This window comes from Haliotis rubra, unplaced genomic scaffold, assembly GCF_003918875.1.
Source record: "Haliotis rubra isolate DU_JTF1 unplaced genomic scaffold, ASM391887v1 Scf1282, whole genome shotgun sequence".
NCBI classification, from domain to species: Eukaryota; Metazoa; Mollusca; class Gastropoda; order Lepetellida; family Haliotidae; genus Haliotis; species Haliotis rubra.
This window is the reverse complement of record NW_025765206.1, coordinates 48346-64970: the sequence shown is the minus strand read 5'-3', so window position 1 is coordinate 64970 and position 16625 is coordinate 48346. Positions and strand designations below refer to the sequence as shown.

Genomic DNA, 16625 nt, shown 5'->3' with positions numbered 1-16625 from the left:
GAGAGAGAGACAGAGAGAGAGAGAGAGAGAGAGACAGAGAGAGAGCAAACAGAACAAAATATGAGAGAGAGAGCAAAACAGAACAAAATATGAGAGAGAGAGAGAGAGAGAGAGAGAGAGAGAGAGAGAGAGAGAGAGAGAGAGAGAGAGAGAGAGAGAGAGAGAGAGACCTTCATTACGACAGGCTAATGGTGGTAAGGTCAAAATCTGTAGCTCAGAATTTTGAATTTGTGAATGTTCGTAGTTGGTCGTTCTTCGTAAACCAAGCGGGAACATGGGTGGTCCAATCCATTATGCACGCCATCTACCTATAATCATGAGTTCAAATCCTGGATAGAAAGGGGAGCGTATTCTGCACCCGTCAAAATACATGCAAAGAGAAGTCAATTGTCTAGCTGATCATGACAGAGACTACTTCAAAGAGGGTCGCCGTGGTATAACCGAACTACTTCAAAGACGGTTGCCGTGACATAACTGAAATACTTCGCAAAGCAATAAAGCATTGCTGACTCATACAGACCCTTTTCATGGAGATACGTTGTTCTTAATACCTTACATGCACACCAGGAAGTAATTCAAAATTATGAAAGCCGTCTTGTCCTTTGATATACAACATGTATTGCTCTCGTTCACTGCACATTCTCAATCGCCTCAACTACGTAGGATACGATTGCAGAGTCAAAAACGATTGCAGAGTCTAAAATACACTAACACTATAACCAGTTAAAATTTATAAACCATCATAATGGTTATGAGAGAATACGAGAGAGAGAGAATACATCCATCTGTACATCCATCCTTTCACAAACATATGTTGCATTCATAAATATCAGGAATAAATTCTTATTGGGATTGATCATACACAATCTGTTACTCACTTAAGTTAACAATACTGTCAATGTTTAATAAAATAATTTAATAAAATATTTTGGGGATTTTGTTGGCTCGCTTGGTTGTGGCCCGCTTACTACGTCATCATGACGACAAGATATATAGTTGGAGAGTGAGTGAGTGAGTATGGTTTTAAGCCGCTTTTAGCAATATTCCAGCAATATATCGGCGGGGGACACCAACATTGTACCCATGTGGGGAATCGAACACGGGACTTCGGCATGACGAGCCAACGCTTTAACCAATCAGCTACCTCACCGCTCCTCACAAAATTAGACAACCATCAAGAACTTGTAATCGGTGTCAATAGGAAAGAATATGATTCGTTGTTATAGTTTTGATTTCATAGGTCTGTATCTGTGGGCCAGGCTTATCAGTCACACATATCAGATCCCAAATATTACGCTTACAAACCATGGCGTATCAAATGGACAACGAGAGTTTTCCTCTAGATTACATAATTTTCAAACTTTGTCCATATAGGGTTACCAAAGTTGTCAATAACAACTTTATCGCCATTTTAATAGGAAAGTATGACTGTCTGTAATCAATCTACGCAATTGGGATACGATGACATGTGTCAGCCAAGTCAGCGAGCCTGACCACCCAATCCTGCTAGTCGCCTCTTACGACAAGCACGGGTTGCTGAAGACCAAATCTAACCCGGCCCGTCACGGGTCAAAATATGGCCGACAGTCAGTCACACAGTTCAACTTAATTTAATTATGTGAGTGAGTTAGTTTTACGCCGCTTTTAGCAATATTCCAGCAATGTCACGGCGGGGGACACAAGATATGGGATTCACACATTATAGCCATGTGCGTAATCGAACCCGGGTTCTCGGCATGACGAGCGAACGCTTAACCACTGGGCTACCACATCTCCCCAACAACTTCTTTTACAGTGTGTGAAACACATTTCAGGTGTCCCCCGCCGTGATATTACTGGAATATTGCTAAAAGCGGGGTAAAACTAAACTCACTGACTAACTCCTACATCTCGTTTGGTCAGATAAAGGTAAATTAATTTGTAGCCTTAAAGAACGTTTGGCCCGAGCGGCAGCAAATTCTGCATATAACCAATACATACCGTGTTATGCACACAAACACACACACACGCACACAAATAAAACTACAAATATCGTCACACTGCAAACCGCCTTTGTGATCTAACTGACATAGTTTTCTTCACACAGAGAGGAAGGCGGGTAGTTCGATCCCCGGTTGAGTGATGTTGAACAGACATTCATGTTTAATCAGTGCACGCGTCACTATTATGGGAAAAGGAAAGTGCCCAGGTTTATGTTTTAGAGTGAGTGAGTTTTGTTTTACGCCACCTTTATCGATATGGCGGGGGACACCAGAAATGAGATTCACACCTTGTACCCATGCGGGGAAGTGAACCCGGGTTTTTGGTGTAACGATCGCGAGCGACCGTTTTAACCACTAGTCTACCTTCCGCCCCATATGGAAAATGGTTATTATTATTTCCCTGGCTGGTGCTTGGCATTGAGGGGTTAAAACAAGGGCCGGTCGACTCTGAGTTAGTATGCCATATCGGGCTTCCATGCTTTACTGATATAACACATATATAACACAGTCATTTTATATCTGGGATTACACTTTCACATCAGGGATTCTAGCCCGAACCTACAGTCATGATCGGGCACCTAATCGCCACTGGAAGCTGCGATGGCTGAGTGGGTTAGTGGGTTTCTGTTCTGGCGATTAGGTGCGTTACTCTGAGGGTGTGGGTTCGAATCCCGGATGAGACTCAACCCAACAAAAGTACTAGAATCTGTACTTTACTGAAAAAATGTAATCCCAAATATAACGTGTGTTACCACTTCCTGAATGACATTGTGTATGCATGATATTAAACATACACATACTGCTTCTTTCGCATCTAACGTAAATGCAAGAATCACGTCACTCAATTTGAACATATTTTTCTAACAGAAATATAAAAAAAAAAAGCTTTATGTAAACTTTGCTCCAAGTCAAGCTTGTTTTTTGCTTTACTCAAAATCAGTTCCTGGTTTTGAAGAAACACAAACGCTTTACTACACGTTTGGTGAGTGAGTGAGTTTAGTTTTACGCCGCTTTTAATATCCCAGCAACGACATGCACGTTTAATGAGACGTTGTTCTACACTCCAACATAGAATTTAACTGAAACTTGATAAACAGTTTCAAAAAATTTAATATGTGAATATAACATCAAATCAAATATCGTAATATTCTTATAAAATTCCGAGCAGGCTTATTAAGATTAAAAATAAATGAAGGAAGATGGTTAAATATGGATGTATCTCTTAGCACATGTCTGTTTGTAAATTCGGTGTAGAGTATGAATTCCACTTTCTTTTAGTATGATTCTGAAGAAAGATTCCGTTATTTTCCACATGTTTATAATCGAATTCCAAATGTATTTATATTCAAAAGCCTGTTAACGTCCGCTTCAAATGAATCATTATCAAATCAATGTAAATATTTATAATTGCTTGTAAAAAGAAACAGACTTTGTTAAACTCTTAAATGTTTTATATAATGTCTCCAATATATCTTAATTGTATGTAATTATATGTATATGGACATGTGGCGTTCATGCATAACTTATTAAAACACATATCACATATGCCATAAATACAGCGTTTAAATTTCCCGCCTGCCCGACCGTCCGGAACGGTCTATTTTCATTTCGGACGGTCAAATTTCAAAAGTAGCCTGTCCGGTGGTCTGGTAGATTTTTTTACCCCTAACAGTAAATATTTCATTATATCAGACAGGTTCTTTTGCCGTCAGTTTGAGGTGTTTAAGGTATTATGATAATTATGTTAAACTATTTACGATTTGATATTTCATTTTACAATAAGCAATCACAACACATGTACTTTCAGTTTACCTAAACTCGTGGCTTTGCCTGTTCATTGTTGTTCATTGCGATGCATGCAAACAGTAAAGTATTCAGAAACCTGATTTCTGTTTTCATTGTTGAAACCCGGACAGGCAAGATTGTATCCGGACTGGTAATGTATTTAAGTTACCAGTCTGGCTGTCTGGCTTGGAATTTTGGGAGTTTTAAACACTGATAAATACCTATTGTTGTTTCTATAAACAGTACATTCGATTCGATTCGTTTGTTACCTTTACCTGTACAGACAATTAGTACATCAAACGACGGTATTGGTACAGGTGTGTGTTTGAAAAAGATGGTGACAATGGAGTAACAACGGATGATGTACAATTACTGCGCATTAATTAAGTAAACTCATTTCTTAATATACTAGCCTTATATGAATATTAAGTTACATAATACTTTAACATTGTTAATAGGAGAAACTTTATACTGATGGACATTTATCACAGTATGGTTTAATATACATAATTTAATATACATAGTTCTATAATTAGTTTCTACCGCTAGGTTTAATATACATACTTCTGTAAATAGTTTCTACGGCTTGGTTATTGGAGCCGAATCGAAATTTTGATACATTCTTCCTGTGCAGATATGGAATAGTTTTACGTAAATAATATTGAAGCAAACATAGATTGATAACATGTTTATAAATTACACGTTTCGACGAGTTGGGCAACTGACTAAAAATAATGGTGCATAACCTGAAAATTAATTCTTTCTTTAATAACTGATAAATAATCTATTGGTAATTCCTGCCTTAACCATATTTCACTGAGAGCAATGCTTGACAAAATACATTTAACCCCCATGCGCCCATTTCTTAACACCACAGGTCTCCACCTCCTCATTCAAATACTCATGACAACCCCGTAAAATACTACTTGTCAGACACAAGAAGCTTACACCAATATTTAATCGTATTATATTGCCTCTTAAATAAAAGCGGATAACGACCTAACTCGGCATAACCATCGAATTACATGATGATTTCTCAACCCTTAACCAGCTTTAACAAAAACCAAATGTAACCTTTCAACATTTAATCCCTTATTATACCCCCATATCTCAGACGCATAAGGTAATACACTGCCGACATAACAACCAGAGACAAATAGAAGAGATACAGGATTGAGAGAGAGAGACCTGATATTTTGTAAATGGAAAAAGGACCTTTCTACCCTGATCAGACACCTGCATCAGAGCCTTTGAAAATCGTTATTATAATTAAAAACTATTCCTAAATAAGTAAACGTATCAACAACCTCTACGACACTGCCCTTATAACACCAATGCTCTGAAGAATGAACTTTACCACCTCTTCTAAAAATCATTATCTTTGTGTTAGCAATATTCACGTCACGTTCCCAACAATTTGAATAAGCCACCAGCGAATTTAAGGTAATCGGCATAGGCAATACGCAAATGATTAACTCTTTGGGATTTAGCTCGGTGAGTAGACTAATGCTTAGTCTCTGAAATTATATAATTTTGATGGTAACAGAAAAACTCATTTAGATTGAAAAGGAGACCCAGTGAAGGCGAAATTAATCTAGACTTGCTTCATTTAGGGCTTTAGCACTGCATGGAGGCCTAGGCAGTAGGAAGTATGTTGTCCAAGGGCTGTGAGATATGTCGATATGACCGGTCTGTTTTACTCATTACCTTGAAGGGCGGTTGGGTAGCATAAAGCGTTCGCTCGTAACGTCGAAGACCCGGGTTCGAGTCCCCACATGGGTACAATGTGTGAAGTCCTTTTCTGGTGTCCCTCGCCGAGATATTGATTGAATATTGCTAAAAGTGGTGTAAAACCATACCCACTCTACCTTTTACAGCAACGTTCCGCTTGGCTGCATGATATCGGACCGTCAATCAAATCAATCAATCATCCTTTTTAGTAACATAAGTTTACAAATACATGCAAAGTATCATTGGGGGGATTTAAAAAAAATATATATCCCTTTTGAGACTATGTTTTGAAACAAATCTAGGAGTTATGTTATGTAGTTGAGCTATTTATTATGATCGCTCCCCACATCATAACACTGCCCCTGCCGAATCTGTCCACCTGGGGAACGCAAGCGTCGGCGATACGTTCACGTCAACGTCTGTACACCCGCATTCTTCCATCGCGTCGTTCCAATAGAAATCGTGATTCACCACCGAACCAGATTCTACGCCAATTCGGTAGGTTCCAGGCCTGAACGTTGGTGCACCATTGAACTCGATGTCGACGATGTTGTTGTCGAAGCACAGGGCCAAAATAAGGTCTTCTGGCACGTAAACCAGCCTCTCTCAACCTGTTCCTGACGGTCTGTGCAGAAAGCCTCCTCAATCCGGGTATTTGTCGAGCGGTACTGGTCGCCGTAGCTGTTCGATGACGCAGGTGATGTACCGGATGTAGCGATCCTGCGCCGCAGTGGTCGCTCGAGGTCACCCACTACGAGGAGCATCTGCTACCGAATTCTGCCTGCGATATCTCTCCCAGAGCCGTGAAATGGTGCTTTGGTGAACATTTATGCGTCGGGCAACTGCACGTTGAGACGGGCCAGCTTAAAGCGAACCAATGGCGATATGACGGTTGGCTTCACTTAGACGTGGCATTTTGCGTTCGTCAACAATATTCAAAATACAGTGAATAATCGACAGACAGCGATCAACCTTTTATACCCATCATTGAGACTATCTCATCCCCAACTTTCACGTGCATTGCATGTGAATTGTGTATTATGTGACACTACACGCCGAAATTGAAAATCATGCTGTTAAATACGGGTAATTTACGGATGGTGCGTTTTGTTGTGATGTTTCAAAACATAAACACCATAGGACTCTTAAACAGAGAAAAACCTTTTGTAAAATGAATCACGTTTTAATTCACTGCTACATGAAATTGCTATTTTCATGATGCGTTTCTTTTATGGGAGAGTATATAACAAAATCAGATTGAATCCTTTCAATTGATTTTACATTTTCAAATCCCCATATTTCGCTCCCATAGAGCAAAATAGGACAGATCGTACAATCAAATAAATAGAGTTTACATTCTATAGACATAATTATCAATATATCTTAATCGCTTGTACAACAAAGGCATTGCTCTATTTGCCTGGGTAATATGAGCTTTTCTGGTATTTGCATAGGAACGATTGTTACTGAAAACAACACCAAGGTATTTATATTGATGTACAAGCTCCATGCTATCTTGTCCAATCATAAAATTATAATTTCCTATCGGGTTTTTCTTACCGAAGAATACGGTACTGGCCGCCAAGGTGATTAGGGTTTCCACTACCTGCTGATTTGCTTGAAGGAGTGAGTGAGTGAATTTTAGTTTCACGCCGCTTTTAGCAATATTCCAGCAATATTCCACCAGAAATGGGTATCACACCTTGTAACCATGTGGGGAATCGAACCCGGTCTTCGGTGTGACGAGCGAACGCATTAACCACCAGGCTACCCACCGCTCCCTGCTTCAAGGAAAATATCACTCGAACTTTCGAGGAATTAATATCTGGATAAGCTCTTCTTAGCAGATTCCAAATCTCTTAATACTGAGTTTAATCTCGAATGTGTTCGGCGCTATAATTGTCGTGATACCAATCGGTGGATCGATTATAAGCTCTTCTTAGCAGATACCAAATCTCCTTATACTGAGTTTAATCTCGACTGTGTTCGGCGCTATAATTGTCGTGATACCAATCGGTGAATCGATTATAAGCTTTTCTTAGCAGATTCCAAATATCCTAATCATTAGTTTAATCTCGACTGTGATGGACGCTATAATTGTCGTGATACCAAGCGGCGGATCAATGAATAGGAAACCGTATCAGGTAGCAAAGATTATACGATAAAGATTTGCAGCCGAACTGAGATATGTTTTTTATAGGTGATTAGTGTGTTCACGACTTGAAAGGGTGACGCTATCGGTCAACGTCATATTATCTGGCTCGGGAAATACACCGTATCCAACAGGGAACAATGGCTGAGTGCGGCGTTACTTAGTCTGTCTTACAGACCCTGAAACAAATCTATCCAAGAAAGTCCATGCAAGTCTAGATTTCCACAGTTTCAGTTTATGAAAATAAAGAAAGTCTCAGGGCTCCTTTTATGAACTTTTTTTCTGTAAAATATGTTCATTTCATAGACTAGTTGCTAGTCTAGGCGTTACACAACATGCACCTACAAATAATTCAAGTGAAAAAATAACGAGTGATAACAAATATGGTGAATTAAATGTGAAACAATGTGAACCCAGGGATACATTATCACTTGAGAGGATTTACTATTGTTACCATTATTGCCATAATTTGTATTTTCTAGCCACGTTATGCACTACTGCAAATAAACAAACATGAACAAAATCTCATACAACTGAAACTATGGAATCCCAGAAGGGACATTGTCACGTTGCCGTCCTTACAAAAACAAGCACAAAAAAAACAAGTGCAACAGTGCAACAACGCGATTGTCTCGCTTCGAATATTAATTGTGTATTCATCTAAACGGCGACAACGCGACAATGTCACTTTCAGGATTACATATGAAGCAGAACCAAGAAACGCGATCGCTGCCACTTGTATAATATCTGAGAGTATGTACGGCGTCTAGGGATATTATTACTCACGTTCGCGTATCAACAGATCACGTAACTATGGCCAGTTATTTTAACATAGGTGTCAGATCTCGTAAGGGTGAGATTACGCACGCGACAACAACATCTGTCATATGATGAGATATGACATGTGATAACAATAAACAATCAATCCACTTATTATTGGTTTTTTACGTAGGCACTTGAAATGGACGTATTCTGTCTGCTATGGTAAACACATAGTATTGACAAAGTCCATTGTGAAAAGTAACAGACAATTAAACATTTCGCTCCCTACAGTATGATAATGTAGAGGGCTTTATCAAATCGTGATAACGGGTCATACTGAAGAGACGCGATCACACAGGGAACTGGAGAGACGTGGCCACACAGAGAACTGGAGAGACGTGATCAGACAGAGAACTGGAGAAACCTGATCACACAGAGAACTGAAGAGACGTGATCAGACAGAGATCTGAAGAGACGTGATCACACAGAGAACTGGAGAGACGTGATCACACAGAGAACTGGAGGGACGTGATCACACAGGCAACTGGAGAGACGTGATCAGACAGAGACCTGAAGATACCTGATCGCACAGAGAACTGAAGATAAGTGATCACACAGAGAACTGAAGAGACGTGATGACACAGAGAAATGGAGAAACGTGATGACACAGAGAACTGAAGAGACGTGATCACACAGAGAACAGGGGAGACATGATCACACAGAGAACTGAAGAGACGTGACCACACAGGCAACTGGAGAGACGTGATCAGACAGAGAACTGAAGATACCTGATCACACAGAGAACTGAAGAGACGTGATTACACAGAGAGCTGGAGAGACGTGATCACACAGAAATATGTATTTTGGGCTATATATTAAACAAATGAGGTATCATACCAGTTTCTAAATGCCACTTAAAGAAGAAAATATAAATTAAACAAACTCTAAATAAGTCATAAGTAGATTAGTTAGTTAAGCAATATAAATTATTGATGTTTATTTACCTATTTACACTTCATTCCCTTGTTATGCAAACACAGCTGGTTAATGACCAGTCGATAATCAGAGGCATCCGCATGCGTATTCACATAGGAACATAAACAATCGAATTTCATTTATATATTATTCACATCCACTTCCACAGCAAACGGGCAACGATACAGCAACACTGGCTTGTCGGGTCGGCCAATATTTGATGATCAGAAGGACAACAGATGGTAGAGTTGTTAGAGGTTTTGGAATGGGGCTTTCACGCTTAGATAGTGTGTAAGTTATCTTTGTCCAGTTATACGCTGAGACAGATAATATTATGCAGAGTTCAAGTTCAAAGTTCGCGTGCACTTGATTATTGTCTAGTTACCATAAGATTACCTTGACTGTCATTTTTAATCTAATCTTGTTGAATCTCTATCATTTTATCGTTACATATCAAGGATGAACTTTTATGCAAATAAATAGGTTTGAATTAGACACATACAGCTCGCTAGATGTCAAGTGTGCAATCTTACGTATTACCATCTCAGTGGGTTATCCGACCCGATGTATGCAAATTAGTGTGTATCGGGGTCTTGGTAATCTGACAAGGAGGATAAAGGAAATGCAGTCAGTTATCACGCCTCATACATCACTCGTGACAAAATACCTGACATATTAATTTTATATATTCATATAGTTTGTGTGTCATTTCACTCTACCGATATGTCCCACTTCCGTGCTTGTTAGCAAGAAAACAATGGCATAGTATTTAGATCATAAACAACATATAAAACTTAACGTCTAACTCACCAAACACCACATATGCACACATGTCTACGCTGAGCAGTTTTGTGAAATACAATCTGAAGTTAATATTTTCATGTTTGCTGTTATCTGACACCCAACCTCACACGCCATGTTCGTTCATCAGAAACAGCAATAAGCATGCAACGGTACATATATTTCTTTTATTGAACATATTCCGCTTTGCACATCCACTGCACAAACTAATCATAACGTTTAATAATTTAGCTCAATATCAGCATTTGTCAATATGAATGTTTCATAAACATATCTGACCGTCTCCGCGGGATAGTGGGTAGAGTGTCCGCCCGGAGAGCGGAAGGTCGTGGGTTCGATCCCTGGCCGCGTCATACCATAAGACGTTAAAACATGGTACTTGTTCATCCCTGACTGGCGCTCGGCATTAATGGGTACAACAAGGGCTGATCGGCTCGGAGTCAGTATAATGTGACTGAGTGGGGTATTCATGCTTAACTGCGGCATGGTATCTCAGTGGGCTAGTACAAGCAGCCACACATACACACGCATGCACGTCGTCATATGAGCACAATATTCTCAGGTACGACGTTAAACCCCATTTCACCTCACGTCACCTCACCTCACCTCATCCATAAACATATCTAGTTTCTGGGACGACATGAAATCGATCTCTGGTTGTTATTGCTTGTGACGTAATGGATAGCGTGGCGAAACAAACATGAGACTTTAAGTAAATAGGAACTGAGAAAGTTTCAACAGCAGATACACATTCATGCGTTGCAAAGTGATCATGTAACATGTACTTGACAACACAGCGTTCTAGAAGTATTTCATACAGTCACATGCCCAATGTGTGTCTATGTGTAACAATATACATGCATATAAATGTACTTATAGATAGATAGATAGATACACACATATATAGATGGATGATGGATGGATGGATGGATGGATGGATGGATAGATAGATAGATAGATAGATAGATAGATAGATAGATAGATAGATAGATAGATAGATAGATAGATAGATAGATAGATAGATAGATAGATAGATAGATAGATAGATCCACAAAATAGTAACACAACACCAGTTTCCCTTCCACGCGTTTCAACTTTATCTTCAGGGAGATATTACAGTTACAGATTATATATTACGTTATATTTTTGCTCTATTAATTATATAATAGTAACCGTAACGGTCAACTGTAATTTTTGTGTGTGTGTGGATATAAACAACACCTATAAATGGTTCGGTACGGTATTCCACATGAATAGATTTTCCTAATATCTAAGAAAACGAATTTGACCTTGACCCCTAGTCCACCATTGTACATACTGTGAAAATATGTTCGGTAACTTTTGAAAAGACTTTATATGAGAAAAATGATTGTGCCTCAATTCTCTCAATATCTCAAAGTGTACAGGTGTACAAAAGTTTCCCATTTGAACTCTTCCCGAATTATGAGAAATGTCACATACCTACCTTGCTGCTTGTTGCGTGTGGAGAATGAAATACTGCGCTCCTGTAAGTGGCTTAGCGTGAGAGCATATCGTACACCTCACTGATAACAATACCGACAGAGTCCACACTATTCATAAGGTCATTGTATTGATTACCGTCAACTGTAAACATACCACGGCTTTAATGCGATAGAACACAGAGACTTAGTGCGGAAATAGGCGACATTTTTCGAAACAAAAGAGACCAAACTCTTTCAATAACCATGAGAAATATAACGTAGACCAGGTCATATTACGATTATTTATAATCTCTACTAGTTGTATTACCTCCAGTTGCTGGTTTAAGTAATGCTATAAATACGTGTGTGTGTTTGTGTTTGTTTGTTTGTTTGTTTGTGTTTATGTTGAAGTTTGTGTGTTTGATATAAATATAAATAGAGAACCTGTAATCACAATCTCCGGGTACAAACTGGTCGTTGGCATGGTATTGCTAGAGAAACTTTGCCATTCACCAGCAACAGGCGATGGATTTCATTACTTATTTAAATGTGAAGCCCTTACAGATATTAGACTGAAATATTTACCAACTACATATATGTACTTCCCCAATTTGACAACATTGAAGAAAATATTTAGTAGTAGAAGTAGTCGAAATAGAAATAGAAATACGAAATCTATCCAAATATCTGCTACTTTTAGATAAACTTATAGGGGGAAATGGTTAAATCTGTACCATATCAATTTGCTCATTCTTTAGACAACAGGGGCGGTGGGGTAGCCTAGTGGTTAAAGCGTTCGCTCGTCACGCCGAAGACCCGGGTTCGATTCCCCAAGTGGGCAAAATGTGTGAAGCCCATTTCTGGTGTCCCCCGCCGTGATAGTGCTGGAATATTGCTAAAAGCGGCGTAAATTCAAACTCACTCACTCACTTTATACAACAAATCATTTAATAGCTCTTAATTTCTGGCATTATTATGTTTCATTTTCAACTGTTCTACCTGTCATTTTGTCATGTTTTTTTATACGTATTTAAATGAATTCTCTTTGACATTCTCTTGTACCACCAAACGTGGTTATCTGAGAATAAACTGAACTGAACTGAACCGAACCAAACTTGTGTCGTTTAACGTCAGTTTCCCGATCACCGAAACGTGTCTGTCTGAAGAATGGAAGATAACCATGCTGGACTATGGTCTGTTCTAATTAGTGTCACTGGTGAACACTTCTCACTATCAGTAGAAGGGAGCTAAGGCCAATTGGTCAATAGCTCCTCTGAATCACAAATAGTCATACCAAAATGGCGATACATTTGGTTTCATTGCTAATACTCAAAGTGGACAGAATTAGTGTTAGGTGGTTTCAAATTCAGAGTTAAGTCAGGACGTAATATTATCACTTACTGGGAATGCTGCAAAGAAGCCTGCACAGCCAGAGTTACCATTCGCGATGGTATTCTAGCGTCATCTCTGCCTCAACACAATCACCCTTCAGAGGAGAACAAGATAGCAGTCCAAAAGGTCGTGCTGCAGATGAAGGCCAGAGATGACTGCAGAGCTGTACCTTCTTCGAGGTAAGACCCTTTGCATATTATAACCTTTCATTTATAAATAAAATTAATCATAAGACAGATTCTGGGGACAGACTTGCTCCCAAGAGAAGAAAGTACCGCCGCCTTGATGAGAGTGAGTGAGTGAGTATGGTTTTACGCCTCTTTCGGTTTAAACATATTTTTATTCAAATTAAGTTGAATAGGGATCGGTGAACAAGCTGTAAGCTTATATGAACACCTCTCCCTTACAAAAACAAATAATTATTACATAGTTTGGCTGTTAGTCATGTATACGCTGTACATAGTCCAAAATAAGAGAGGTATGTCGACATCATAGGTTGAGAGTAAACAATCGATTACGCCTCTTTTAGCAATATTCCAGCAATATCAAGGTGGGGGGACACCAGAAATGGGCTTTAAACATTGTACCCATGTGGGGAATCAAACCCGGGTCTTCGGCGTGACCTTTGATGAAAGAATCATACTATCAAACTGTATATAAATATTTATACTATTAAATGTCTTACCAAGTGTTACCTGTGTCTTGTTACAGACTATACATTAAGTTCCCCTTTGTTAACTAATTGGTCATGGCCTGGTGGACCCAGACTCTAAACAATAGATGTGGGCAGTGTGAGGTGTTTGTGTGTATGCGTTTTAGTTTCTGCTTTCTGTTTGAGTTTGAGTGTTTGTATGATTGTGTTTGTTTGTGTCCGTGTGTCTGTGTTTGAGTGTGTGTGTGTTTGTATGATTTTTTGTTTTGTGTTTATGTTTGAGTGTGTGTGTTTGTATGATTGTTATTGTTTTGTTTTGAGAGTTTGTTATGTGTTTGTGTTTGAGTGTGTGTGTGTTTGTTGTGTTTGTGTTTATGTTTGTTTGTGTGTTTGTATGTTATCTTTTGTGTTTATGTTTGAGTTTGAGTGTTTGTATGATTGTTATTGTTTTGTGTGTTTATGTTTGAGTGTGTGTGTTTGTATGATTGTTATTGTTTTGTGTTTATGTTTGAGTGTGTGTGTTTGTATGATTGTGTTTGAGTTTGTGTCCGTGTGTCTGTGTTTGTTTTAAGTGTGTGTGTGTGTGTGTGAGAGAGAGAGAGAGAGAGAGAGAGAGAGAGAGAGAGAGAGAGAGAGCAGAGGGGGGGTGTGTCATTGGTTGCCGTTCCATCTCAATGGAGCTGATAACTGTACACGTCCTAACATATATGAATGCTTCTCAATATGACGCTCAAACCCAACGCGCGTATGTTTAGTCATTATCTCTCTCTAATTTAAGCATAACAATGAAGTCTAAAATAACCGCCTATTATTTATTGTCTCTGATTACATGCACATCTTGTATAGAATTACACGTGGAAGGCACACAACATTTGAATGTGTTTGTATTAGCACACTATCAACAGCAGAATCGATATGAACTGATGTTATCAAGCTATTTATGTAATGAGTTAATGGAACGACTGAATTAGATGTTTAAATAAAAGCGACACAACCCTTTCTACACCCGCAGGAAATCTCTGCTAAAGGCAGGGTCGATTGTACAATTTCTACTGCTGTACGTGTTTTTTGTTTAATGTAACTCCTTACTCAGCAATAACACAACTGTTTCAGGGCGGTCTGTAAATAATCGAGTCTGGGCCAGACCATTCAGTGATTAAAAGCATGAGATTCGATGATAGAGCACGTGTTTCTGAATCAATCTCGAATAGTAGTGCCGCCAGGTGTTTGAGAAAAGACATCGAGTTTTAGATACCTTACGATGTGTCAATGTTATGAAAGCGTTTTGCCCGCAGCAACACACACTCACACCTGATAACACCGTCGACGAAATTATAACTGACTTGATTTTGCGTCAGCAAATGGAACTATTTGTATGTACTTATGTAGATTGTTTAAAGTGAGTGAGTATGGTTTTACGCCGCTTTTAGCAATATTCCAGCAATATCACGGCGGGGGACACCAGAAATGGGCTTCACTCATTGTACCCATGTGGGGATTCGAACCCAAGTCTTCGGCGTGACGAGCCAACGCTTTAACCACTAGACTACCCCACCGCCCAAACGCTGCACGAACATTGCAGTGAGTGAGTGCGGTTTTACGCCACTTTTAGCAATATTCCAGCAATATCACGGCGGGAGACACCAGAAATGGGCTTCACACATTGTACCCATGTGGGGATCGAACCACAGGCCCTCGTGTCTTTGCGAAGATTAACGATTAAAATTTTTTTATTTTTTAGATGACCCCCGACTCGAAATGCTACACAGTACAATACATTATGTCATAATGTATTTCCATCTCAAATGTTTTATGTTTTTTTAACATCTTTAATCCTCGCAAAGACACGAGGGCCTGTGAATCGAACCCGAGTCTTCAGCGTGACGAGCGAACGTTTTAACCATTAGGTTACATACATACATACATACATACATACATACATACATACATACATACATACATACATACATACATACATACATACATACATACATACATACATACATACATACATACATACATACATACATACATACATACATACATACATACATACATACATACATACATTTGTATAGCGCCGATATCCAGCTCAGCTCAAAGGCGCTTTGTTTTTCCCTCGTTCACTGGATGTCAATATCAACGGCACATCGTATTGTCAATCTCAACTCCGTGGGCAGCATACAACTCTTGAAACCACTAGGCGCACCGAGTTAATGGGGCATTCCATCCTTACGAGGTACCCATTCACAGCTGGGTGGACTGGGACACATAGACACAGTACTTTGTCCAAGTTTACTGCACGTTGCTGTACCCGCAACTGGATGTTTGCACGTATTCATGTGGCCACCATCTGGTCATATACCAACGGATTCGTGGGTTCTTTTAAGTGCACAGGGTTGTGTACTGTACACTAGGGTTGGTTACCCCACTGCCATGACATTGCAAAGAAATGCTGACAGTAAGGGCGCGATATTCACGAAACATTTCACAAAAGAATATCCAAAGTAGAGAAACCCCATTCCTATGCTTTGTCTCTGTGATTGTAATGAGGGGGGACGTTATGTTTAATTCTTTCGTCAGTTCAAAACGACCAAGAATGGTTGAAGAAGAATGTGGAAAATGAATGAGTTTGAAATTTTATCGGGACAGGAGTCTTTAAGGCGCAGGGATTTGCTGTGCTGAGTTGTGTCCTTTTAGGTCCTTCAGCACGAGTGAGTGAGTGACTTTGGTTTTAAGCCACTTTTAGCAATATTCCAGCAATATCACGGCGGAGGACACCAGAAATGGGCTTCACATATTGTTCCAATGTGGGGAATCGAACCCGGGTCTTCGACCTAACGAGAGAACGTCTTAACCACTAAGATACCCGTCCTCATCAGTACGAAGATCCATGTACCTTTCAATAATGAGTAAACATTTTTAGACTTCATTTTCTCTAAGTCAGACTG

The 16625-nt window shown here is 39.4% G+C and overlaps 1 protein-coding gene across 4 annotated transcripts in view; it reads right to left on the bottom strand.

The window, feature by feature from the left end:
• Window positions 1-16625, bottom strand: part of LOC124266848 (beta-1,4-galactosyltransferase 4-like) — a 37739-nt gene that overhangs the window by 18129 nt on the left and 2985 nt on the right. Inside the window, exon 1 of one of the 4 annotated variants that reach the window (XM_046701657.1) lies at window positions 11654-11733. The exons of 2 other annotated variants lie outside the window; for them this stretch is intronic. The gene's annotated coding sequence lies outside the window, so the exon portion shown is untranslated. Of the gene's footprint in view, window positions 1-11649; window positions 11734-16625 lie in introns of those variants that run through there. One more of the 4 variants, XM_046701658.1, reaches the window with a different exon arrangement.